This window comes from Phyllostomus hastatus, unplaced genomic scaffold (genome assembly GCF_019186645.2).
Source record: "Phyllostomus hastatus isolate PE091 unplaced genomic scaffold, TTU_PhHast_1.1 phas_contig_17, whole genome shotgun sequence".
Classification (NCBI taxonomy): domain Eukaryota; kingdom Metazoa; phylum Chordata; class Mammalia; order Chiroptera; family Phyllostomidae; genus Phyllostomus; species Phyllostomus hastatus.
Genome location: NW_025333664.1, coordinates 32,305,886 through 32,331,170, shown reverse-complemented (window position 1 = coordinate 32,331,170; position 25,285 = coordinate 32,305,886). Strand labels below are relative to the sequence as shown.

The 25,285-nt window shown below is 37.3% G+C and overlaps 1 pseudogene; it reads left to right on the top strand.

The window, feature by feature from the left end:
- Positions 1–24,389, top strand: LOC123814690 (annotated as a pseudogene).
- The last annotated feature ends 896 nt before the right edge of the window (positions 24,390–25,285 follow it).

Here is a 25,285-nt window from a genome sequence, read left to right as displayed (position 1 = left end):
ATGGGTGTTCCATTCTCACCCATTGTCACTCATGTTAAAGGTAAGTACAAATGAAGTGATAAAAAACATGGATGATTTCCTTTTGAAAAATGACCTGGAAAATAAAACACATGCTGATCTTCATAATAAAAATAAGCTTATATGTTCAGGTCCAGGTCCAGATACAGGCCTAAAATGTTTGCTTGGTGTTTTTTATAAAGAGAGAGATTTAGATGGAAATTCCAGTTTAATTTGAGATGTCATTGAAAACTCTTGATAATGTACAAGTAGAATCTTCAGCAATTAAAGTCTGAATATGTATATAGTACACTTATTTGTGAAATGATGACAAAGAGAATCAGGTGCACCAGTGCTAGAGTGAAATGTAAAAGCTTGTTCAACCTTATGCTAAGTTGAATAAACCGGTCAGAGAAAGTCAAATACCATATGATTTCACTCATATGTGGAATCTAATGAACCAACTGGATTAACAAGCAAAACAGAAACAGACTCATAGATAGCAGGATGACAGCTATGGGGGAGGGGGTTAGAAGGTGGAGGGATGGAGCACTAAGGAAAAACGACTCATGGATATGGACAACACTGTGGTGATTGGGAGGTAGGGTGTAAATGTTAATGGAAAAAGTACTATAAAAAGACATTAAAATAATTCTCAAAAAACAATAGGTAGAAAAGCTGAGACGATGAAAACAAAGTGTCAAGAAGGCTCCTTACAAGGTCAGGTTAGACTTCGATTTTAACAGAATTCAGGGACAACTCTATTACTTTAAGCTCTCTCTTTCCCTTCTCCCTTTTTTGTAATTATTATTATTAAAATGTAGAAAAAATCCTTTCTGGCTAAGTAATTATGTCTAGTTGAATTGCTGTTTTGTTCTCTAACTTTCTTGCTTTTCTTGGGGTGAGAGTGATAATAAACCTGATTCTTTGCAAATCTACTGGCCACATGTGCACTAACTATGCAATTATGTGTTCTGCTATAGGTGCTTGCAAGAAAACTGGGGATAAAACTATGAAGGTTGCAGATAAGTAAGAATAACCTTTCTCTCATGTAGGTGGTCTAGAGATCATAAAACTTCACTGAGAGTCACAGGCTAGTAAAGCTTTGGAGGAAATACCCCTGGCTTATTTATAGAAATAAGGGAAAGACTAGGTAGGGGACAGATGGCCAGAGGTGCATCACCTGTATCCTTTCCCTACACTCACCTCTTCTTGGATCCTCCTTTAAACAACAACATTTCTTGAGCACCCCTACTCCCTCTCCTTGCATTTTTACTGTAGGTTAAAAAACAAAGTTATTTTAATGTATGGATGGGAATGGGAGGAGGGGCTAAATCCTGCATAGGTTTGACAAGTAATTAAGTCAATGAAAGGAAAAACAGAAGAGACATGATAGCAAAGAGAACAAGGCAGCATCCAGGAAGGGTCACAGAACTTTTACTCAAAGTACAGAGTGGATCAAAATACTAAGGCTTAAAGATGTGAAAGTGCTTACATATATTTTAAAAATTTTATTTGAGAAAGATCAAGCATCATTTTCTCTTGCTGACTAGCAAAGTGTGAGTTTTAGGTAACTGATAGTTATTTCTTAACTTTTGCTCACAAGTATAAAAGATATACAATATAAAATTTAAAATTATATAAAATATAACATAAATTATATAATATAAAATATAAATTTTATATATGTACAATATTCAAAGGAGGAGTGGGCATTATCTTTTATTTGCAGAGAAAAACCTATGAAAATCTATATGTGAAATTTAGTTCCAGTCCCAGTCCTGGGCTGGGTTGCCTGTAGTCCCTTGTTTACCCTTGCCTTACTCCGCTCCCAAGACAATGAGTCCACCCAATGTGCAGTGTTTCCTAGACTTCCCCTGCAGCATTTTCTCACCGGTTCAGCCAATGGGGAACTTGGTGAGAACTTAAGAGGACAGAATGGAGGAAAAGAAGGGTGGTGCCTATTTTCTCTGCCTCCAGTTGACAAAAACCTCCTCCAAATCTGCATTCTAGGGGTCCTGCAGCCTTCTTAGTCCAGGTGGACCACCCTTCTTTTAATAAGCCCCTCTGTGCTCTAGCACCTGAGAAACCAGTTTCATAACCCTGAATGAAATATCCTAATTCTTTTTTCCTGGCTAAATTTTGCCTGATTCAGATTTTACAAAGTTGGGTCCAATACCAGATCATTTCTAAAATAGAGAGAGAGAGAGAGAGAGAGAGAGTCTTTTGCTGACTGAAAAAAAAAAGGAACATTAAACTATGCATTATTCCTTTATTTATTTTAAACTGTATTTTATATTCTCAGCAGTGGATTTTCTCTATTTTCAAAAATCCATTCCAGTGTATATTTAATTTCAGATAAACAATCTGAAATTAAATTGTTAGTAACTCCCTTTTCTGAGTGAGGTTGGGTTCATGCAGAGAGCAGTTTGCTTATTCCTCAATTATGGCATTTGCCATAGTTCATACTACAGTTTCATTTTTATTATTTTCTTCCATGTATGACTCTTAACTGGGTTATAAATACTAGAGGGCAGGAAGAACCTGGAATAAATCTAATGTTTAATCTCAAGAAAGTAAAATATTATTGTTCACCTAGTAAATTTTTGCTAAATGTAGAATTAATAGTCATAGAGAGGAAAACGATCAGAGTCTAGATGCTTGGTTCTGGTTTTATCAAGTACTCATGAATAAAAATGTATTCCCAATTCCTTCAGTTGGAAGTGTATAATCTTTTTTGGGTGATGCAAATTTAACTTGAAGTGCATTGCTCCAAGCCAGATATCAAGTCAAACATTGGTTTCCTCAAAGTTTTTTTGATTTTGGTATGCTGTTTCTGCCTTAAGTAGATGTCAACACCATCAATTTAAATCATTTCTGTTTATTTCATGATTTTAGTTTGGATTACCCAGAAGCAAACCCTAAAACAAGGATCTGAGTACACGTGGCACAGTTTGTTTGGGAGATGATCTCCTGAAGCACACTGGTAGGAAGAGAGAGGGAGGAGACAGAAGGGAAAGGAAGGGAAGGGAAGGGAAGGGAGGGGAGGGGAGGGGAGGGGAGGGGAGGGGAGGGGAGGGAAACAGCCAGTAGAGGGTAAGTCAATAAATCAGGTACACCTGTGAGTGATTAGGGCTCCATCCTGATGGAAAGTTTTCATTGGCAAAATTGAGGTAATTTTTTTATCATTTGTGGTTCATCACTGATTGAGGGCAGCTCCCAGGGCTTTAAGTTCATAGCCCTTCCAGCCAATCCCATGCACAGGTCACACATTCACCTTGGGGAAGACTAAGCCTTTTAACAGAGGGTTACAGATTATTGCAATGAGAACGCATCAGGAGGTGAATGTCAAGGAGAAATGGATTGGACACTGACAGCATCTTCTATAAATATAGATCATAATATATGCTCAACTTTCAATAAAATGTATAATACACGCATGAGTTTGTGTCTGTGTGCATATTTATGTGTAAACACAGTGGTCAGTATACCTACATTTGTTAAATGAAGAAGAAACTTTATATTGAAAAGACAATGCAAGATGAGGAGTATCAGTAATTTCACCCTTTAGTTTTTTATTTTCTTGTTAATTATTTAAAATTATGTTTCATTGATTATGCTGTTGCAGTTGTTTCAGTTTTTCCCCCTTTGCCCCCCTCCACCCAGCACTGCCCACCCTCAGGCAATCCCCACACCATTTTTCATGTCTATGGGTCATGTGTATAGGTTCTTTGGCTACTCCAACTTATATACTGTACTTTATATCCCTATAGCTATTCTGTAACTACCTGTTTGTATTTCTTAATCTTCTCACCACATCACCTATTCCCCCACACTGTCTTCTCACCTGGCAACCATCAAAATGCTCTCCATATCCACGATTCTGTCTCTGTTCTTGCTTGCTTAGTTGTTTTTTAGATTCAATTGTTGATAGATATGTGTTTATTGATATTCTATTGTTCATAGTTATGCTCTTCTAATTTTTCTTAAATAAGCCCTTTAAACATTTCATATAATAATGGTTTGGTTATGATGAGCTCCTCTAGAATTTTCTGGTCTTGGAAGCTGTTTATCTGCCCTTTGATTCTAAATGATAACTTTGCTGGGTAGAGCAATCTTGGCTGTAGTTCCCTGCTTTTCATGGCTTTGACTATTTCTTGCCAATCCCTTCTAGCCTGCAAAGTTTCTTTTGAGAAATCAGCTGACAGTCTTACGGGAACTCCCCTGTAGGTAAGTAAGTGCTTTTCTTTTGCTGCTTTTAAGATTCTCTCTTTATCTTTAAACTTTGGCATTTTAATTATGTTGTGTTCTGAAGTGGGCCTCTTTGAATCCATCTGTATGGGACTTTCTGTGCTTCCTGGACTTACGTGTCTATTTCCTTCACCAAATTAGGGAAGTTTTCTTTCATTATTTTTTGAAATAGATTTCCAATTTCTTGCTCTTTCTTTTCTCCTTCTGGCACCCATGATGCAAATGTTGGAATGCTTGAAGTTGTCTGAGAAGCTGCTTATACTATCCTCATTTTTTTTTTATTCTTTTTTCTTCTTATTGTTCTGATTGATTATATTTTTCTTCTTTATGTTCTAAAACATTGATTGATTCTCAGCTTCGTCCACTCTATTGTTGTTTCCCTGTAAGTTGTTCTTTACATCTATTAGTGAATCCTTCATTTCTGACTGGATCTTTTTTATGCTGAGGAGGTCCTCACTAAGTTCCCTGAGCATTGTTATAACCAGTGTTTTGCATCTGATAGATTGCTTATCTCTATTCCATTTAGCTTTTTCTATGGAGTTTTGATCTGTTCTTTCATTTGGGCCATGTTTCTTTGTTCCCTCATGTTGACAACCTCCCAAAGTTTGTTTCTATGTATTAGGTAGGGCTTCTATGACTCCATAGCTTGGTAGTGTGTCCTAAAGTAGTAGGTGTCCTGTAGGATCCAGTAATGCAGTCACCTCTATCAGCCAAGATGGATACTTGAGGTTTGCCCTTCATGTGGGCTTCATAGAGCCTCCTCTTGCATTTAAAACTTGATTGCTGTTGGAAAGTCAATAGGAGGGATTTACTTAGGCTTATCAGCTGCAATGACTGGCTATAACCACTGACCACTAACCTCTGCCCTCCGTGGAGTATCAGCTGTGGAGAGGCAGGGTAGTGGTGCTCCAATGTGCTCTGTAGCTGTCCACTGGGTGCACCGGCTGTGAGGTTTTCTGAGTGGTGCAGGCCAAGGCCAGCCCCACCTGTGTTCTGCCTATGGCCACCCTGCATGAACTATAAAGCAATCTAAGGTGGCTATTACTTGTGCTGGGCTGGAGATTCCCAAGCAAAGCCAAGCTGTGAATCTAGGCTGGCTGCTGCTAGTGCTGGGCCTGGGGCCATTTAACAATAGGCATGGGGGCTGGGGGCTTACTGAGGTCAACTGTTACTTGCTTGACAGGATTTAGGAAGTTGTGAAGCATAAGCCAAGATAAGCCATTCATATGGAAAAGTCAGGGTTAACTTTTTGAGTGGGCTGGTAAGTTGGGTGAGATGGAGTCTCATGGGGTCTCCAGCAGGGGAAAACAGTGTTAGCCAGGATGATGGAATCTCAGATATGGAACCTGCCTGCCTGCTTTGTGGGAGGAAGGGTTCAGAAAAGGGACAATGGCCTCTACCTGCCCTTCTGTCTGGAAGAAAGGTGACTCCCAGGTCCCACCTTGATACCAGCCATTTCAGTTCCTCCCTGTACATCACTGGTGTCTTTCAGGCTGCTACCCCAAATGCTGGAGCTCAGAGGGAGTAAGTCTGAGTAAGAGTGTGTGGGTTCTTTAAGGGGAACTGCTTGGAATTCCAGCAAATTCCTCTACTATCTCAATCCCCACTGGCTTTTGCAGTCAGAATTTATCTTCCTGGTACTGGAGCCCTGGGTTGGGGGGCCTGGTGTGGGGCTGGGGCTCCTTATTCTGGAGATATACCTCCTGAAATTTCATCCACCACATGTAGTTGTGGGACCAGCCTATTCCATGTCTCTGCCACTCCTACCAGTCTGGATGGATGTGGTTTCTTTAATTCCATAGTTTTAATTTTCATGTGGTTATGAGAGGAGGTGAGCTGTGTTAACCTATGGTGCCATCTTGACTGGAAGTCTCATCCTTGCCTGAATGTCCAAAACTTTTTACCTGAGTCTTTGAGAATAGACATCCCAATTTGTACCTTGTGTTATTGACCCAAATACCTAGGGTTTCTTTGTACATAGAGCATACTTCTAATTCTCTATATTTCACAGTACTTGATACAATGTTTTAAAAGCACTAAATGCTCAATACAAGGTGGGGTAAAAGTAAGTTTAGAGTTGTGAGTATGTGAAACTGAGTTTATTCTTATATCATTTTGTACTAATTGTGTATTATTTTCCATATGGACAACTATAAACCTACTTTTGCCCCCACCTGTATTTATTTGGTGAATGAATGGTGTAATAGACCACACTGTTATATGGCAAATATTTGCTTTCTCCCTTTACCTGTAAAGGAGGGTTTACAGCTGTACTTTACTAATATTGGGCTTAGCAAGTAGACTTCCTCAGGCCATATAATGGTCAGGGTATGGTCTCCACCACTTGATTTAGGGTGTGGCTATATGACTTTCTTTGCGCAATGAGCTGATAGTATATGTGAAAAAAAATCAAAAGCCTAAAGTGTGCTTCATGAATGGGGTTGGCCTTCTGTGAATCTACATTTCTACGTGAAATGATGTTTCCTCAGGTAGCTACTGGTTTAAAGAGAATGAGAAACAGATGGGGTAGACCTGTATCTACTGTGCAGCTTTGAGCCAACCCTAAGTAAGCTAATCCTTGATCAGCCTACACACAGATATACAAACTAGAAAAAATGATTGTTTTAAGCATTGAGTTTTGGGTGTTTTTTTTTTACACAGCACTATTATGCAATAGCTAACTGATACAAGAAGTAAGCAAAAACAATTCTTTAAGCATCAGAATAAGACAATATTGATTATGACAGTTAATTTTTATAAAATATTAGACATACAAATGCAGAAATAGTTTTTATGCCATTTTTCCAATAATAGTAATTGTTTTAAGCCCTTTTAGATATGCATAGTATAAAACATGGGATAAGAAAAGTAGTGAAAAATAACACAAAGTAGATTTATTTTTTAATTATAACAAAGAAGTTAAACAATGCATACAAAACTACAATATAAAATATTTTATTCAAGCTTAGGCATCCAAGTCTCAAGTCAGTTTTTATACAGAGATCTTCACTAATCATGCTGTCTAATTTTGCTGTCATTGTACCCATCCTATTACTGTATAGTGTGGGCAAAAGTAGGTTTATAGTATACAACACACAGTTTATTATTGTATTATCATTTATTAATTATTACATTATTTTCTTTGTGAACTGTAAATTTACTTTTGCCCAACCCTGTATATAACCTCATTCTTTTTTCTTTTTTTAATTAAAAAATTTATTTATTTATTTTAGAGAGGGGAAGGGAGGGAGAAAGAAAGGGAGAGAAACATCAATGTGTGGTTGCCTCTTGAGCACCCTCTAATGGGGACCTGTACCAAAACTCAGGCATGTGCCCTGACTGGGAATGGAATTGCCAGCCCCTTGGATCACAGGATGGTGCTCAATCCACTGAGCCTCACCAGCCAGGGTTCATTGTTTTTTCTTAATAGCATTTTTTACATTCCAAAGTTCTCTTGTTTGTTTATTTATTTCTCTTTTGATGGATTCCTCCACTAGAATGACAGATTTCTCCATTGGAATACAAGGTTTTGTCTGTTTTTCTCACCTTTGTGTTCCAGCATCAGTAAAGGGTGTTTGGTACATAGTAGAAAAGAAACAAATAGCTGTTTTAAATATACTATAAGGACACATGGACAAAACCAGGGAGGAAGGTGGAAGCAAGGGAGGGAGATGGGTTTGGCTGGGGTGGGGGGAGTGGTGGGGAGAAAATGCAGACAACTGTAATTGAACAATAATAAAATAATTAAAAAATAAAAGTCAATGTGCAATGCTACCATTAATAAATAGTACATTTCATATTTTAGTTATTCTTGAGGAATGTTTGTGAACTTCTAGGTTTGAATTTCTGCTCTTAATAAATTTAGTGGAAGCACCAACCTTGTCATAAGGTATTGCTGAATGTTTGGTTGAATAGTTCAAGTAGCATGAAATTGGAATTTTGTGTGGAAGAACATTTATTATTATTATTATTATTATTATTATTATTATTATTAAATTCCAGTGAAATATATGCAGGGGTTTCAGGTATCTGTCCTTCATCCAGGTGGATCTATACCCAAATGAGGGGGAATTACCCACAAGCACACTTAGGATTATTGAATTCCTCTGATCTTATTATTCATCTCTGGCAGCTGGCTTCAAACAAGCAAGGTGGCTACATTCCAAACTGCATTTTTAAAATGTGAATACTATGCCTGCTACTTTATGTTTTATGCATTGTTTGCAAATAGGAATTATGTACCTTTATAGTTTTTAGATTTGCTTTGGAAAATGGCTTCAAAGAAATTTCAATATTAGGCATACAGAACTTATTTCTAACATTGCTGAATGCCCAATTTTTTTTTGGCCATGTCATCTATGTTCTTAACAAAGAGGATAATTTTAAGTTATACTTTGCCTTTTGGCCTCATTACTGTCAACCAGTGAGGACTAGCCTTACAATGTATGTACTTACCCACTGTATGCACTGTATGCTCCCTGCCTGAATTCAAGAGGTACAAAATGTTTTCCTAAAATATATTAAGACAAAATTTGCCTACCTAATAACATGTCAAAGGAATCCTGGGCAGAATTTCATGTCTTTGTGTAATTTCACATATAGGGCCAAACTGACCAAAAATTCAATCAGGCATGTCACTAAGCTAAAGGGGACTTTTTCAGCTATGCATTTTACTTTATTTTCAAATATAGGTTGTTGTTTTTTTTTTTTTGCTTTTTTGGCCTATGCTACTAAAATCTTGGTGCATCTTTTCAGTAGTAGTTTATTTTCCTGTGATAGGTTCTTTCTATTGCTATTAAGTCTTTTTACGTCTTTTCTTGTCCACCATATGTTATGTTGTCCCCAACTTACCTGTCACTATTTTGTCTTGTTTTCCTCTTCTTTATTTAGCCCTTCAAATCAGCCCTGGCTGGGTAGCTCAGTTGGCTGTAGTATTGTCCCATACATCAAAAGTTCCAGAGATTTTTACTGTATGTAGAAGATTGGAGGTAAAAAGTTAATAGATTGAAACGGTGAATTATGATAGTATAATTTAGAGAATTTTAATAGCCATTTTTAATCTTCACATTCAACAATGTATTTACTTTCATAGAAATCATAAGACCTTGATTGTAATCAAGGTCTTATGCAATCAATTAACTGGGGGACCAGGGCATGTTACCTAACTTTTCTGGGCTTTAGGTTTTTCCTTAGTGACATGAAGGAAATAACCAAATGATCGTATAGTTCTGATCAAGCTATATCACACTATGATTTTAGGGACTGTGTGCCTTAGGAAAGCAAACATACCTGAGTTTCCTTTATATCTTCAGTTTCAGAAAAGGATCTGGGCTAAAAGTCCTGTCTTAAGTTCTCTCATAGCTTTCTCACGACCTTCAGAAATTCTAAGAAAATCTCCCAAAGAATAGATTTCTTGACCTTAAAGTTGCATGAGCCAGGGAAGGTGCCTATAAGGAATTCCAACTCATAAGGCTGTTCCTGGGTTGCTGGCATACCCAGAGAAGCCAGTGTTCTGAGACCCAGTAGATGAAGTAAAAATACTGGATATCATTCTAGACTCTTTCTTCATTCTCAAATTTAATGGTAACTGAGATCGTGATGTGATGAGAACCTAACAGTTAGATATATATGAGAGAAACAATATTAAAATACAGAGATCAAAGTTTATAGGAAAATTTGCATAAAGAGTTCAAGGCTTTGGGAGGGGAGGAATCAAGAGTCCTTCACTTGCTCCTTTAAGGTCAAAGCCCTTAAAATATGGCTGGATAGAAAAAAATGAAGTGGACTACTTTTTCATACACAAAACTATTATGGTCTGAACACTCTTAGTGCTCTTCCTTATTCCTCCTGAGTTCCTCTTACTCTCTGTTCCCATCCCTTAACTCTGTGTGCTGTAGCTTTAAGACTCACACCTGCAAACATCATTTCAGGACTGTTACTAGTAGAGACTGGGAAGTGGCTGGTAGTTTACATCTACTGGAATGGACCTTCACCAATGAATAGGAAAGGTTAGTCCTCTTACCTTGAGTTAAGGAAAACTGAGGTGTAACTTGCATTTCATAGCTCCCTTGAGGACCAGACTGAGACTGGGGCTTTACCTGAAACCATAACCTTGCTTACCTTCTTCCCCTTTCCCTGCTCTACTCCCTTATAGTTTTTCCCTAGAAGCATTTTCTCAAAAAAAAACCAAAACAAAACAAAAAAAACATTTGCACATGAATCACCATCTCAGGGTCAGCTTCTGGGAACCTGACCTAAGATACAGAAACGGTCACTCTGGCTTCCTTATATTGAAGCGAGTGGAAATTCTTCCATCCCACTTTATGGGACATTCCTACACCTTGAGGTAGAAACAATGTGAGGGAGTCTAAGTAAATTCAAATGTTAGTATCCGACAACAGTGCTGTCATCTGAATTCTTCATTGAGTAAATTATCACTGGGACTGATGAAAAACTAAAAAATCATCACTGTAGCTTCAGTAGGGATTGCAGCAACAGTTGTAGTGGACAAAGCAGGAGCTCACATTTTTTTGACACAATAGGGAATGACACAAAGGAGACAGCAGCTGCAACCATTGAGGCAGGACAATCTTTCTTGACTCTGTATCTCTACTAGATGCCATTCGCAATCCATAGGCCTCTATTACTATAGGTAACACAAGTGGCATAATGGATCCTCCTAGACTAGATGACCCAGCTTCTCACAATGGTCCCATGGTCTTCTGGATTCAAGGAGAGATGCATGAGGAATCTCTGTAAAGATTCTTGGACATATCAGTAAATAGAGACCTTAGCAAGAAGCATTAGACTTCTCATGAGTGTGAGCAAGTAGAGGTTAAAATATTGTACTCAGTCAAACATCAAACACAAAAACAGGGAAACACAGTAATGACTTAACTAATCACAAATCCATGACAAGCCTGACTCCCTGATTCCATCCACTCCCCCCAACCCTTCTCCACCTCTGCCTCTTTAGTAGGTTAGTTCATCATCATTTATTATAAGATCCAGTGTAGTCATCTCCACCAAGCTCCCTGCCTTTAGTTTTGCTTCCATCTAATCCACTCTCCACATTGTAAGTACAAACATCTCCTTATAACACTCTAACAATCCTCTAATGTCTTAAGACTCCTATATCTTCTCACTATCTTCAGTATGATGTTGAAACTCCTTACTATGAATGTAAAGCCATTTTGTTATCTGGCCTCTGCCCACCTCTCCAGGCTAACCTCAGAAGCCCTCCCCCTGGCATTATTTATGCTCCATCTAATCTTCCCACATAACTTTTTCTATCCTGGCTAACCTTCCCTACAAACTTGTTTTGGATAGATCTGTGTATTACATAGCTTTGCTCCAGCCCCTGCTACACCATACAGTTTTACCCATTTTCTTGTGCCTTCCTTCCTGCTTCACAGACCAGAACCTGGCATCCATTCACACTCCCTAGCAAGCATCATAAAGACTCCCCTCCACTTTTCATTCTGTACATCTTTGCTGATATTGACATCCACATCACAGAGTAGAGAGGAGAGGATGAGTTTGGGATGAGGGTTTCTCCTAACTCACACTGTTCAGAAAGCCATTCAAAAGGAGATTGGCTACTTAGTACACACATTTTTCTAGCTTTTGCAATAGGTACCTACACATTTGACTGAAAAATATTCTAATTGATAACAACAAATGATCACACCTCTCCTATGCCACAGCTTCTTTCCATTGACTGCAGGCTGATACTTATAGACTAGCCATGGTTGTAGCAATGCCGCGTCTCAGCATGGACTCTTACTTCCTGTCTCAGCTCCCCTTGAAAAAACTCTTCCCAATTCCTTGGACAGTCACACAGTTTTTGTTATCCTTTAGTGGCTGTTGGAGATGATAACTGTGAGGGTCATGTCAGTGTTTTGCTTCCAGCTAGTAAGGCTCATATGGAAATAGAAAAATTTGTGCAGACTGACCTTCACAAAAGGTCTACCTTTCTCCCTTCCTTTCCCTAGTGCCTTTCTGCTGTATTGATCCCACCTTTATCCCTTTCACAAAGCTCTGCAATAACCTAGCTCTCTTCACTCCTGGCCCTGGATTTTCAGTGGGATTTATTATGAAGTCTGATGTACAGACTTTAAACAGCTATAATCTTGGCCGGGCTGAAGCCCAGCCAGTCCTGCTAAATGAAGTGTGACAAATGCACACTCATTTGGTGGTGACTAGTGACAGCTGGGATGATGATGTATTTATCCCAAGAGCAGAAGCAGGACATTTATTTAGTAATACCCTTCATCTTCTCTCTCCTCTCAGCCTCACAATCCAACATCTAAAAATCCCACTTCTTTGAGATAATTATTCAGGCAGTGGAACTTAAATCCTCAAATTTCCAGAATCAGCTATATAAAAGGATATCCAGCCATAGATACAACAAAGCCAGGGATGTGAGTTGGTATTACTTGTTTCCTTGCCTGAAAGTCAGAACCCAGGGGATCCTGAAATAGCACACAGACTGAGCATCCTGCAATGGCCAACTTCAGTATGGAAAATAGGAAAAACAGCATCTTTAGAATTATCATTTTTTAAATTTGCCTAATGAAATCATATGTTTGATTTCACTTACCTTGTTAATGATTCCTAGTTACATTTGTCCTTGGAAATTGAAAAGACCTGATATTAAAATATAGGAAAAAAACCCCAAAGTTAAATCAGGACACTCTCTCTGGTTTCCCTTGTGAAGCAATATTTATTGCTATCTTTTTGTAATTTTAGTTTGCATTTCCATGATGACTAATGATATTGAATGTCTTTTCATGTGCTTATTCTTTACATATCTTCTTTAGTGAATTCTCTGTTCATATTTTGCCCATAGTGTATGAGGTTTTGTGTCTTCTTATTTAGTTGTAAACATTTTTAAACACCCTAAATACATGTCTTTTGTCTGATATATGGATGAGTGTGTGTTGCAAATATTTTCTAACTCTGCCGTTATCTTTTTGTTTTCTTAATAATGCCTTTTAAAGAGCTCTTTAAATTTTAACTTGATGTAGTCAAATTTACCCAGTTTAAAAAAAAATTAATTGCTGTTCAAGTACAGTTTTCTGTCTTTTACTCCCATCACAGCCCACCCCCCTAGCCCTCCCCACCTTCCTCTCATTTCCACTCCCCCTAGTTTTTGTCCATGTGTCATTTATACTTGTTCCTGTAAACCCTTCCCCTTTTCCCCTGAAATTCCTTCCTCTCTCCCCTCTGGTCACTGTCAGCCTGTTCTCTATTTCAGTGTCTTTGACTATATTTTGCTTGTTTGTTTTATTGTTTAGGTTCCTGTTAAAGGTGAGATCATATGGTATTTGTCTTTCACTGCCTGGCTTATTTCACTTAGTATAATGCTTTCCAGTTCCACCCATGCTGTCACAAATGGTAGGAGCTCCTTCTTTCTTTCTACTGCATAGAATTCCATTGTGTAAATGTACCATAGTGTTTTGATCTACTCATTTACTGATGGGCACCTAGGTTGCTTCCTACAAGTGGCTATTGTAAATTGTGCTGCAATGAACATTGGGGTGCATAGGTTCTTTTGGATTGGTGTTTCAAGGATATTATCCTAGCAGTGGAATTGCTGGGTCAAAAGGCAGACCCATTTTTAGTTTTCTCAGAAAATTCCATACTGTTTTCCATAGTGGTTGTATTAGTCTGCAATCCCACCAACAGTGCACTAGGGTGCCCTTTCTCCGCAACCTCTCCAACACTTGTTGTTTGTTGTTTTGTTTATGATGGCCATTCTGACCAATGTGAAGTGGTATCTCATTGTGGTTTTAATTTGCCTCTCTTTGATAGCTACTGATATTGAACATCTTTTCATGTGTCTCTGGATCCTCTGTGTGTCCTCCTTGGAGAAGTGTCTGTTCAAGTCCTTTGCCCATATTTTAATTGGGTTGTTTGTCTTAGAGTGGAGTTGTGTAAGTTCTTTATATATTTTGGAGATTAAACCTTTGTCTGAGGTATCATTGGCAAATATGTTTTCCCACACAGTTGATTCACTTTTTATTTTGATACTGTTTGCTTTATCTGTTCAGAAGCTTTTAATTTTGATGAGGTCTCATTTGTTTATTATTTCCTTAATGTCCCTTGCTCTAGCAGATATATCAGTAAAAATGTTGCTGCGTGAAATATCTGAGATTTTCTTGCCTATGTTCCCCTCTAGGACTTTAAAGGTGTCACAGCTTATATTTAAATCTTTTATCCACCTTGAATTTATTTCTGTGAATGGTGTAAGTTGGTGCTCGAGTTTCATTTTTTTGCATGTAGCTGTCCAGTTCTCCCAACACCATTTGTTGAAGAGGCTATTTTTACCCCATTTTATGCTTCTGCCCACTTTGTCTAATATTAATTGACCATAGAGACTTGGGTTTATTTCTGGACTCTCTGTTTTGTTCCATTGGTCCATGTGTCTGTTTTTATGCCAGTATCAGGCTGTTTTGATGACAGTGGCCTTGTGATACAGTTTGGTATCAGGGATTGTGATCCCTCCTACTTTGCTCCTTTTACTCAAAATTGCAGCAGCTATTCAGGGTCATTTATGGTTCCATATAAATTTTTGAAGTGTTTGTTCTATATTTGTGAAATATACCATTGGTACTTTAATAAGCATTTTATTGAGTCTGTAAATTGCTATAGGTAGTATAAACATTTTGATGATGTTAATTCTTCTGATCCATAAACACGATATATGTTTCCATTTGTTTGTGTCTTCCTTGATTTTTTTCTTCAGTTTTGTGTAGTTTTCTGCATGCAGGTCTTTTACCTCTAGTTAGGTTTATTCCTAAGTATTTTATTTTTGTTTTTGCTATATCGAATGAGATGTTTTTTCTTGATTTCTGCTTCTGCTGTTTCATTGTTGGTATGCAAAAATGTCTTTGATTTCTCGATATTGACTTTGTATCCTGCTGTTTTGCCAAATTCATTTATTGGATTGAGCAGTTTTTCTGTGGAGTTGGTAGGATTTCCTATGTACACTATCATGTCATCTGCAAACAATGACCGTTTTGTTTCTTCCTTTCCAATTAGGATGCCTTTTATTTCCATTTCTTGTCTGATCGCTGTGGCCAAAACTGCCAGCACTATATTGAATAGAAGTGATGGAAGTGGACAACCTTGTCTTGTGTCTGATCTTAGTGGAAAACACTTTAGTTTTTGCCAATTGAGTATGATGTTGGCTGTAGGTCTGTCATACATGGCCTTTATTATGTTGAGGAATACTTTCTCTATTCCCACTTTGCTGAGTGTTTTTATCATAAATGGGTGCTTTACCTTATCAAATGCTTTTTCTGTATCTTTTAATATGATCATTTGATTTTTGCCTTTGCTTTTGTTTATGTGATGTTTTACATTTACTGATTTGCGAATATTGAATCATCCTTGCATCCCTGGGATGAATCTCACTTGGTCATGGTGTATGATCTTTTTGATGTATTGTTGAATGCAGTTTGCCAATATTTTGTTGAGGATTTTAGTGTCTATGTTCATCAGTGACATTGGTCTGAAGTTTTCTTTCTTTGTTGTGTCTTTATGTGGTTTTGGGACTATGATAATGCTGGCTTCATAAAAAAAGTTTGAGAGTCTTCCATCTTTTTGGATTTTTTGGAATAGTCTGTGAAGGATAGGGGTTAGCTCTTCCTTAAATGCTTTGTAGAATTCTCCTGTGAAACCATCCAGTCCAGGGCTTTTGTGTGTCAGCAGTTTTTTGATTACTGCTTCAATTTCATCTGCTGTTATTGGTCTGTTCAGGCTTTCTGCTTCTTCTTGAGTTTTGGAAGATTATATTTTTCTAGAAATTTGTGCATTTCACCTAGGTTTTCAAATTTCTTGGCATATGGTTCTTCATAGTAATTTCTTACAATCCTTTGTATTTCTGTGGTGTTAGTTGAAATGTCTCCTCTTTCATTTCTGATTGTGTTTATTTGTGTCCTCTCTCATTTTTTCTTGATGAGCCTGCTTAAAGGCTTGTCAATTTTGTTTATCTTTTCAAAGAACCAGCTCTTGGATTCATTGATCTTTAGAATTGTGCTTTTAGTCTCTCTGTCATTTAATTCTGCTCTGATCTTGGTTATTTCCTTCCTTCTACTTGGTCTGGGCTGTCTTTGTTGTTGTTCCTCGAGTTCTTGTAGGCATAGGGTTAGGTTGTTTGTTTGAAATGTTTTTATCTTTTTTAAGTACAAATGTATGGCTATGAATTTCCCTCCCAGGACTGCCTTCACTGTATCCCATAAGTTTTGGGCTATTGTAAGTTCATTTTCATTTGTTTCCAGCAATGTTTTGATTTCTTCCCTAATTTCATTCTTGACCCATTCATTGTTTTATAGTGTGCTATTCAATCTCCATGACTGTGAGCATTTTGGTTTTTTCCCTTGGGGTTGGTTTCTAGTTTTAGTCCCTTGTGATTGGAGAAAATGCTTGGTATGATTTCAATTTTCTTGAATTTGTTGAGACTTGTTTTGTGTCTTATCATGTGGTCTATCTTTGAAAATGTTCCATGTGCATTTGAAAAGAATGTGTACTTAGTTTCTTTGGGATGAAGGGCTATATATATATCAGTTAAGTCCATTTCATCTAGGGCATTGTTCAATGCCACAAAATTTTTGTTTATATTTCATTTGGAAGTTCTGTTCATTTTTGACAGTGCAGTATTAAAATGCCTTACTATAATTGTGTTGCTGTCAATATCTTGAAGTTCTCTAAGATTTTTTGTGTGTGTATTTGGGTGCTCCTATGTTTGTTTCAAATATATTTACAATGTTTATGTCTTCTGGTAAGTTATTCCCTTGAGTATTATGAAGTGACCTTCTTTGTCTCTCTTTATGACCCTTTTTTGATGTCTATTTTGTCTGATATAAGTGTTGCTACCCTGGCTTTTTTTTTCCCTTTCTGTTTGCTTGGAAAATTTGTTTCCAGCCCTTTACTTTCAGTCTGTGTAGGTCTTTTGTCTTCAGGTGGGTCTCTTGTAGGCAGCATATGTGTGGGTCATGCTTTCTTATCCATTCAGCTATTCTATGTCTTTTGATTGGAGCATTTAATCCATTTATATTTAAGGTTATTATTGATAGTTATTTATTCATTGCCATTTATGTACGTGTGTTCCTCTATCTCTTTCTCCTTTTCTTCCTTTCCTTAAAGAATTTCCTTTAGCATCTCTTGCAGAGCTGGTTTGGTAGAAGTGTATTCTTTCACACTTCTTTTGTCTGGGAAGCTCCTTATTTTGTCTTCTATCTTGATTGAGAGGCTTGCTGGGCAAATTAGCCTTGGTTGCAGACCTCTGGTTCTCATTACCCGGAATATTTCTTGCCATTCACTTCTTGCTTGGAGTGTTTCCATTGAGAAGTCAGCTGCTGACCTTATCAGGGCTCCCTTGTATGTTACTTCCTATTCTTCCCTTGCTACCTTTAATTTCTTTCTTTTTCATGGAATTTTGCCATTTTAACTATGATGTGTCTTGAAGTGGGCCTCTTTGGGTTCCTCTTGATTGGGACTCTGTGTGTTTCCTGGATTTGTGTGACTTTTTCTTTCATCAAATTAAGGAAGTTTTCCATCATTCCTTTTTCAAATAGGTATTCTATCCCTTGCTCCTCTTCTTCTCCTTCTGGTATCCCTATTATACAGATATTATTATGTTTTATATTGTCTTGTATTTCTCTTAATCCCTCTTCATTCTTTCTGAGCCTCTTTTCCTTTTCTTGCTCTGATCCGATCTTCTGCTTCATTGATCCTACTTTTGATTCCTTCTCCTGTGTTCCTCAGTTCAGAAATTACATTCTTCATTTCCTTTTGGCTCTTGTTGATAGTTTCTATTTCCTTTTTCATGTTGATATAGTTTGCAGTGAGTTCATTGTAGTTTCCCTGTAGTTTCTGGTAGCTAATTGTGAGCTCATTGAGAGCTCATTGAGCTTCCCGATAATCATTGCTTTGAACTCAATATCTGTTAGTTGAGATGCCTCTATTTCATTTAGCATTCTTTCTGGGGCTTCCTTCTTTCCTTTCATTTGGGGATTGTTTCTTTGTCTTCCCATTGTTTGTGAGACTCTTCGTGTTAGCCTCAGCTTCTTAAATTGATCTGTTCTGGCTCCCTGGGTTTATGGTGTGAGCTTCTGTGGTAGAGTACCTGTGAGATTCAGTGGTGCAGTCTCCTTAATCTCCTGAGCTCACTGGTCTTGGGTTGTCATTTAAGTTGGCTCTGTGTTTGTCTTTGAGTTTTCATTGTTGTGGGGTCTTTCTTTGGTGGGTCCTTCCCACCAGCTGGTTAACTGAGAGTCACTCTGTCCACCACTTCTTGTATTTTGTTTTGCTGATGAAGGCAGGTTGTGGTGAAGCTGGTTGTTCCATGTGTGCAAGGTTTTGAGGATTCTCTCTTGCTCTTGTTCAGTTGTTTGTACTGGGTAGTTTCTCCACTATTTAGTTGTATTTCCAGATAGGTCCTGGATTGAGGTTTGTGTGGTTTCCACTCCCTCCTTCACCCTCTTCTGTTGTTATCTGTTGGTGGTTCCTTTCTTGTTGGGTTTCCTCTTCCAGTGTGTATCCTGGTGTTCACCACTTCCACCTACTTGCAGCTCCTTAGGCAGTTTCCAGAGGTTTTCAGCACAGCAGATAGCTACTCCCCAAATTCAGCTCCACTCCCAGCAGTTTTTTCTTTTGGTTCATGCTTCTTGTAGAAGCAATTTTTTGTTTACCTTAAGTTCACAAATATCTTTTCCTGTTTCATTGTTCAAATGTTATAGTTTTAAATTTATACTTATGCTAATAATCTATTTGGAGTTTATTTTTGTGTGTGGAGTCAGGTAATAGGCAAGGATTTTTTTTATATAACTATTCAATTTATCCAGGATTATCTATTGGAAGATTTTCTTTGCTCATTAATTGTCTTGGAAATGTTATCATAAACAAATTGACTGTACAGGTGTGATTTGTATTCTGTTTCATTCATCTACATGTCTATATTTTCACTAACACCAACATATCTTAATCATCTTAATTAATGAGTGAAGTGTAGCCAGGTTGCATTTTGAAACTTCCCTTGACATCATGGTCTCTTCTTCTCAGCCTCCTTTATGTATATATACACACTGATACTCTCATTCTCTTCTTTAACTCTGTCAGCATACCACTCTGGGCAGGATCTATGATATCCTCACCACAAATACTAAAATTGACCTCTCCAGTATTCCTTCTTCTGAGAGCCTTGCTTTAAATGAGCAGTAAGATTAATTATGATAATGTCTGATAATGATTTCCTTTCTTTGTTGACTCATTTTTTAGTATAGAACCTTCTAGGGCAAAGATGAAGCTTTTGTAATGGTAGCTTCAAACATCATAATAAGTTTGCTGTAATAAAGATCATATTTGGAGATCAAATGTGACATTTAGCAGCCCTTAAAACAATGCTTTTCAAATAATGGTAATTGTACTACTGATAACAATATTTTGTCTAAATATTGTCAACAAAAAGGTAACTGAATCTCTATAAATTTAAGAAAGAGTTTTATTTGGGCCTCACTGAGGCCTATAGCTCAACAGTACAGCTTCAAGAAGCCTTGAAATAGTACCTCAACTTCAGAGAAGTGATGCTTATATAGACAGAAAAGTAAGCAAAAGTGCATTTGGTACATAAGAAGTTTCAATTTTGATGCACACATTTCAATGATTAACAATTTTACATCAAATGGAAAGAATGCATAGAAGAGATATGGTTGCATGTAGAAACAATTAAGCTGCCTTGAAATTCTTTGAGATACCTTCTTATCTGCCACTGTTTTCTGTAATCATTGACCATTAGCTTTGAAATTCTGCAGAAGGCATTTGTGTCTAGACATCATGGTTTATGTCTTAGTCTTAGTGAGAAATATAGGGTAACTCATTATTCTCTCTTGGTTATTGGTTGAGCCAGAGTAAGTTAAGCATCCTTTCCTTTTCTCAATGTTCATACAAGTTTTTGACTATATGTTAAGAATATAGCAACCCAAACAGATAGTTTCTTAGACAGTATTGCTTACACAAAAGTGTAATTTCATAGAAAGAAATTGTCAATTTAAATTGACTATTTAAACTTAAACTTGAAGCCAGGTTGGCTCTTGATCATTAGTTTAAGATATCTATTTCTATGCTTTTGGAAAGTGTATGCTACTGCCATCCCTCCCACTTCTATTTCATCTGGCCAGGGCCCCATTTCTCATATGCTGAAAGCAAATGCTGCTAACAGTTCACTGCTTCCCCTTCTCCCTCTGCCAAGACTATAGGATTAACTGATATCAGTTAACAAACACACCCACTTTGCCTGTAGTTATGGCACCTCTGTGGTTGATTCCTACTCCAGGGCTCCCTATATTATTAGGCTAAGCCTAGTTCTGACAGTGTTGGGCCCATATCTATGCCTAACGTCTTAAGCTGCCCTATCCTTCCTCCTTCATTTCTTCACAAATTTCACTTGAAGTTACTCCATCAAGAAAGCACAAGCAAATACATTCCTATTTCAAACTTTGCTTCTAGAGAGTCTCTTCTAAGATGCAAGCCTTAAATAATTGCCACATAGAATAGAAAGAAACTGGCCAGATAGTTTCCTGGGTCTTTGTAAATAATCTGAATTATTTTATTTATTTATTTTTCTTTCCCTATCTAAGAGCAAGTGAATCCTTTACAAAGAGCCACAACAAACTACTATCTGTTCTGTTTGTGCCACATCTAATGTGCATGTACTTGCCTTCATTTTGTCTTTTTGTAGCCCAGCTCTGATAGGATAAATGCTACTGTGTCTTTAATGGCTAAATCAACCCACTTACTCTTTCTTCTTCCTTCCTAGCTACATCCAACACACTAGTTCACCATTCACAAAAACTTTTCCTGGATCATCAAATTATATGGAAAGAGGTTTCTACCATGAAGGGTCCTTTTAAATTGAAATGAAAAGCTCCATTAATGTCCTCTTACCTTTGTGAGCTTGAGTCAGAATGAGTTCATTTTTACTCATTATAGCAATTATTTTTTCCTGCCCCTAAATATATCCAGAGATTTCAAATCATGAAAGCAATTTAGCTATCAAACTGCCATAATATAAAAATAATTTAAACTCAAACCAAATTTACTTAAAATGAGGGCTAAAACAGCTTAAGAAGACTATATCATGCTCTAGTCCAACCAATTTTTATTTCCTTGAAAAGACTTATCTTCTACATCATTAAATTTTTATTCCTATCACTCCTGGGTTATTTGACCTACAGAAATCTTTTATTACCTCATATTATATTTTTTAAAATTTCAAACATCATATTGAGGTGTAACATGCATGCGGTAAAATGCACGAATCTAAGGTGCACCAACCGATGAAATTTTACATATGCCTACTTTTGTGCAATCACACAAATCAACATACAGAAAATTTCCCACAGACTGAAAGGCTCTCTCTTGTCTTTTTCCAATCAGTATCTTCCATGAAATATTCATTATTCTTTCAGCTAATATCACAGATTTGTTTACTACTCCTTTGATTCATATAAATGGGATAATACAATAGGTACATGTTTACATCTGGCTTGCTTTCCTGAATATTGCATCTGTGAGCATTATACAGCATTGGGCCTGTACAACTTACCTACTTATGTTTTCTTCCATTGCTATATACTATTCCATTGGTGAATATATCATTATATTATTATCCATCACATTGATGATAAGTGTTCAGGTCTGTTCAATTTGGGGTAACTTTAAACTACTAAAATGAGCATTCTTTTGAGCATATGTAATCATTTCTGTTTGGTATATATGATACTTGAAGTTGTATAGAGAAAAGAAATGTTTAGTATTAGTAGACACTTCCAAATAATTTTTCCAAACAGTCATATAAAGATATATTCTCACAAGCAGTGTATGAGTCCTGGTTGTTCTACACTTAGTTGTCACTTTTTTTCCCATTATCGGAGTTGAATAGTGTTGGTATTTTCTTGTGTTTTTTAACAGCATTTCTGTGATAATAACGTTCAACAAACTTTTGTACAGTTTGTGAAATCCTCAATTAAGACCTTTAGTATTTCAAAAAATAATAGGGTTGTCTGTTTTTTACTCATTGATTTGAAGAAATAGTATATAGGTTTTGGATATGAGTACTTTTTGAATATATGTACTGAAATTAGACCTCCAGTCTATAACATGCTTTAATAATCATTCAATAATAATAACATAACAGTATTTTTATAAACAGAAACAATTTATTTTATTGTTTAAAAATCATTGTCAGCCCTGGCTGGCATAGCTCAGTGGATTGAGTGAGGGCTGCGAAGCAAAGTGTCGCATGTTCAATTCCCAGTCAGGGTACATGCCTGGGTTGCAGGCCATGACCCCCAGCAACCGCACATTCATGTTTCTCTCTCTCTCTCTTTCTCCCTCCCTTCCCTCTCTAAAAATAAATAAATAAAATCTTTTAAAAAATCATTGTCTACCACAAGATTATAAGAATATTTATCCATGTTTTTTCTAAAGAAGTGCTATTCAATATGGTAGCCACTGGCCACATATGGTTATTGCAAACTAGAAATACACAGTCTAAACTGTGCTATACATATAGAACTTTGAATTTTGAAAAAATTAAAATATTAAGAATTTTAATATTGGTTACATGTTAAAATGATATTTGAGATTTATTGCATTAAGTAAAATATACAGTTAAATTAAGTTTGCTTGTTTCTTTTTAATATTTACTTCACAGTCTAAATATACACAAAGCTACAGTAATCAAGAAATATGGTACTGTCATAAAGATAGACATATATAGATTAATGGAATAAAATCAAGAGTCCAGAAATAAGCCCTCATATTTATAGTCTATTGGTTTTCACTAAGGGGTTATGGCAATTCAAAAAGGAATAGTCTTTTCAATAAATTTTGCTGGATAACTGTATACCTACATGCAAAATAATGAAGTTGGAGCCTTTCTTCACACAGTATAAAAAATTAATTTGAAATGGATCATAGACATAAATACAAGAGGTAAAATTATAAAACTGTTAGTGTAATAGAAAATATAAGAGTAAATATTTCTTACTTAGATTTAGACAACATCTTCTTAGGACACCAGAAGCACAAGTGCCAAAAATAAAAAAAAAGAGAGCTAAGTTAAATTTTTGTTGTTGTTTCAAAGGCCAATATTAAGAAATAAAAATCAATTTCTGGCAGTGGTGGCAGGAAGTGAGCTGGTGGAGGGCAGCTGGGTCTATGTGCAGGCGAATCTGAGGGGAATCAGAGCTATCCAAACCACCACCACGACTGTGGGCAAGAGCAGGAGGATGCTGCAGGGGATCAACTACAGGATAAAATGCGTCTTACAAGATGGTTGTATCTTCATTGGCACCTTCAAGGCTTTTGACAAGCATGTGCACTTGATCTTATGTGATTGTGATGAATTCAGGAAGATCAAGCTAAAGAACTCAAAACAAGCAGTGAGAGAAGAGAGTCCTTGATCTGGTGCTGCTTGGAGGGAAGATCCTGGTCTCAATGACAGTAGAGAGACCTCCTCCCAAAGATACTGGCATTGCCCGAGTGCCACTTGCTGGAGCTGCTGGGGGCCTAGGGATCAGCAGAGCTGCATGCAGAGGAACCCCAGCTAGTGTCCCCATGCCCTAGGCCCCTGCAGGACTTACTGGGCCAGTTCATGGGGTTGGTGGGCTATCCCAACAGGTGATGACCCCACAGAGAAGAGGCACTGTTGTAGCTGCTGTGGCTGCTGCCACAGCCAGTATTGCAGGGGCCCCAACCCAGTACCCACTGGGCCATGGGGGTCTTCCTGCATGTGTAGGCTGAGGGGCATCTCCTCCAGCCATGATGGGCCCACCTTTTGGTATAAGGACTCCCATGGGTCCCCCAGTGGGTATTCCTCCTGGAGGAGGACCTCCAATAGGCATGCCCCTTCCAGGAATGCAGCCCCTTCCCCCAAGAATGTGAGGCCTTCTTTGACCCTTGGTTGAAGAGTTATGAAAGTAACTCCACAGAGGCATGGGCCTGTTTCCCCAGGGCCACGTTACTACAGACCTGTTTGTTTGTTATGCCATTGTTTTGGAGTCTCACCATTACTCTGCAAGTCTTACTTCTCACCAGTTGTCTGCTTTCCCTTACAGGGCCCCCTCCCCTGAGAATGCACCCACCAAGGCCCTAGACTCATCTTGGCCTTCCTCAGTTCCCTGCCTGTTTCCCAAAAGACTGTACACAGTCCTTTTATTTCCCTGTAGCCTGTGAAACAAATTTATAATAAACTCTTAATAGCCACTTAATGGGATATTGTGAATGCAAAGAAAAAGGAAGAAAGAAAGAAAAAGAAAACTTAACAGAGAAGGGAAAAAATATTTTCAAGTCATAATTTTGATAAGAGTATTGGGACTATATAAAGAATTCTGAAAACTCAACAATGAAAATAACAACCAACTTAAAAACTGGCCAAAAAAATCTGAGTAGACATTTCTCTAAAGAACATATGTATGCCCTGGGCCTATAAGCCTGTGAAAACATGCAAACATCAAGGAAATACAAATTAAAACCACATGTGATATAACACTTCACCCACATGAAGGTAGCTACAATTAAAATGACAGATAATAATGTGATGGCTAAAATGCTGAGAAATTAGAACATTTGTACATTTTTATGACCTTGTGGCAGGCAATGGTTTTTGAAACAGTACTAAATAGTGCAGATACATTGGAAACCACTTCTTCAAAAGTTAAAGCATAGTTACCATATGGCCCAGAATTTAAAAAGTAATATTACATTTCAAGGTATATACCTAAGAATCATGCAGATAATATGTGTACACAAAAACTTGTATGTGGATGTTCATATCAGCATCATTTATAATAGCCAAAAATGGAGACAATCCAAATATCTACTAACTTATGAATGGATAAACACAATGGTATATTTGAAATGTAATATTATTTGGCCATAAAAAGAATAAAGTATTTATGCATGTTGTAACATGTATGAATCTTAAAAACATGCAAAGTGAAAATAAAGTCACCAAATACCATATTTG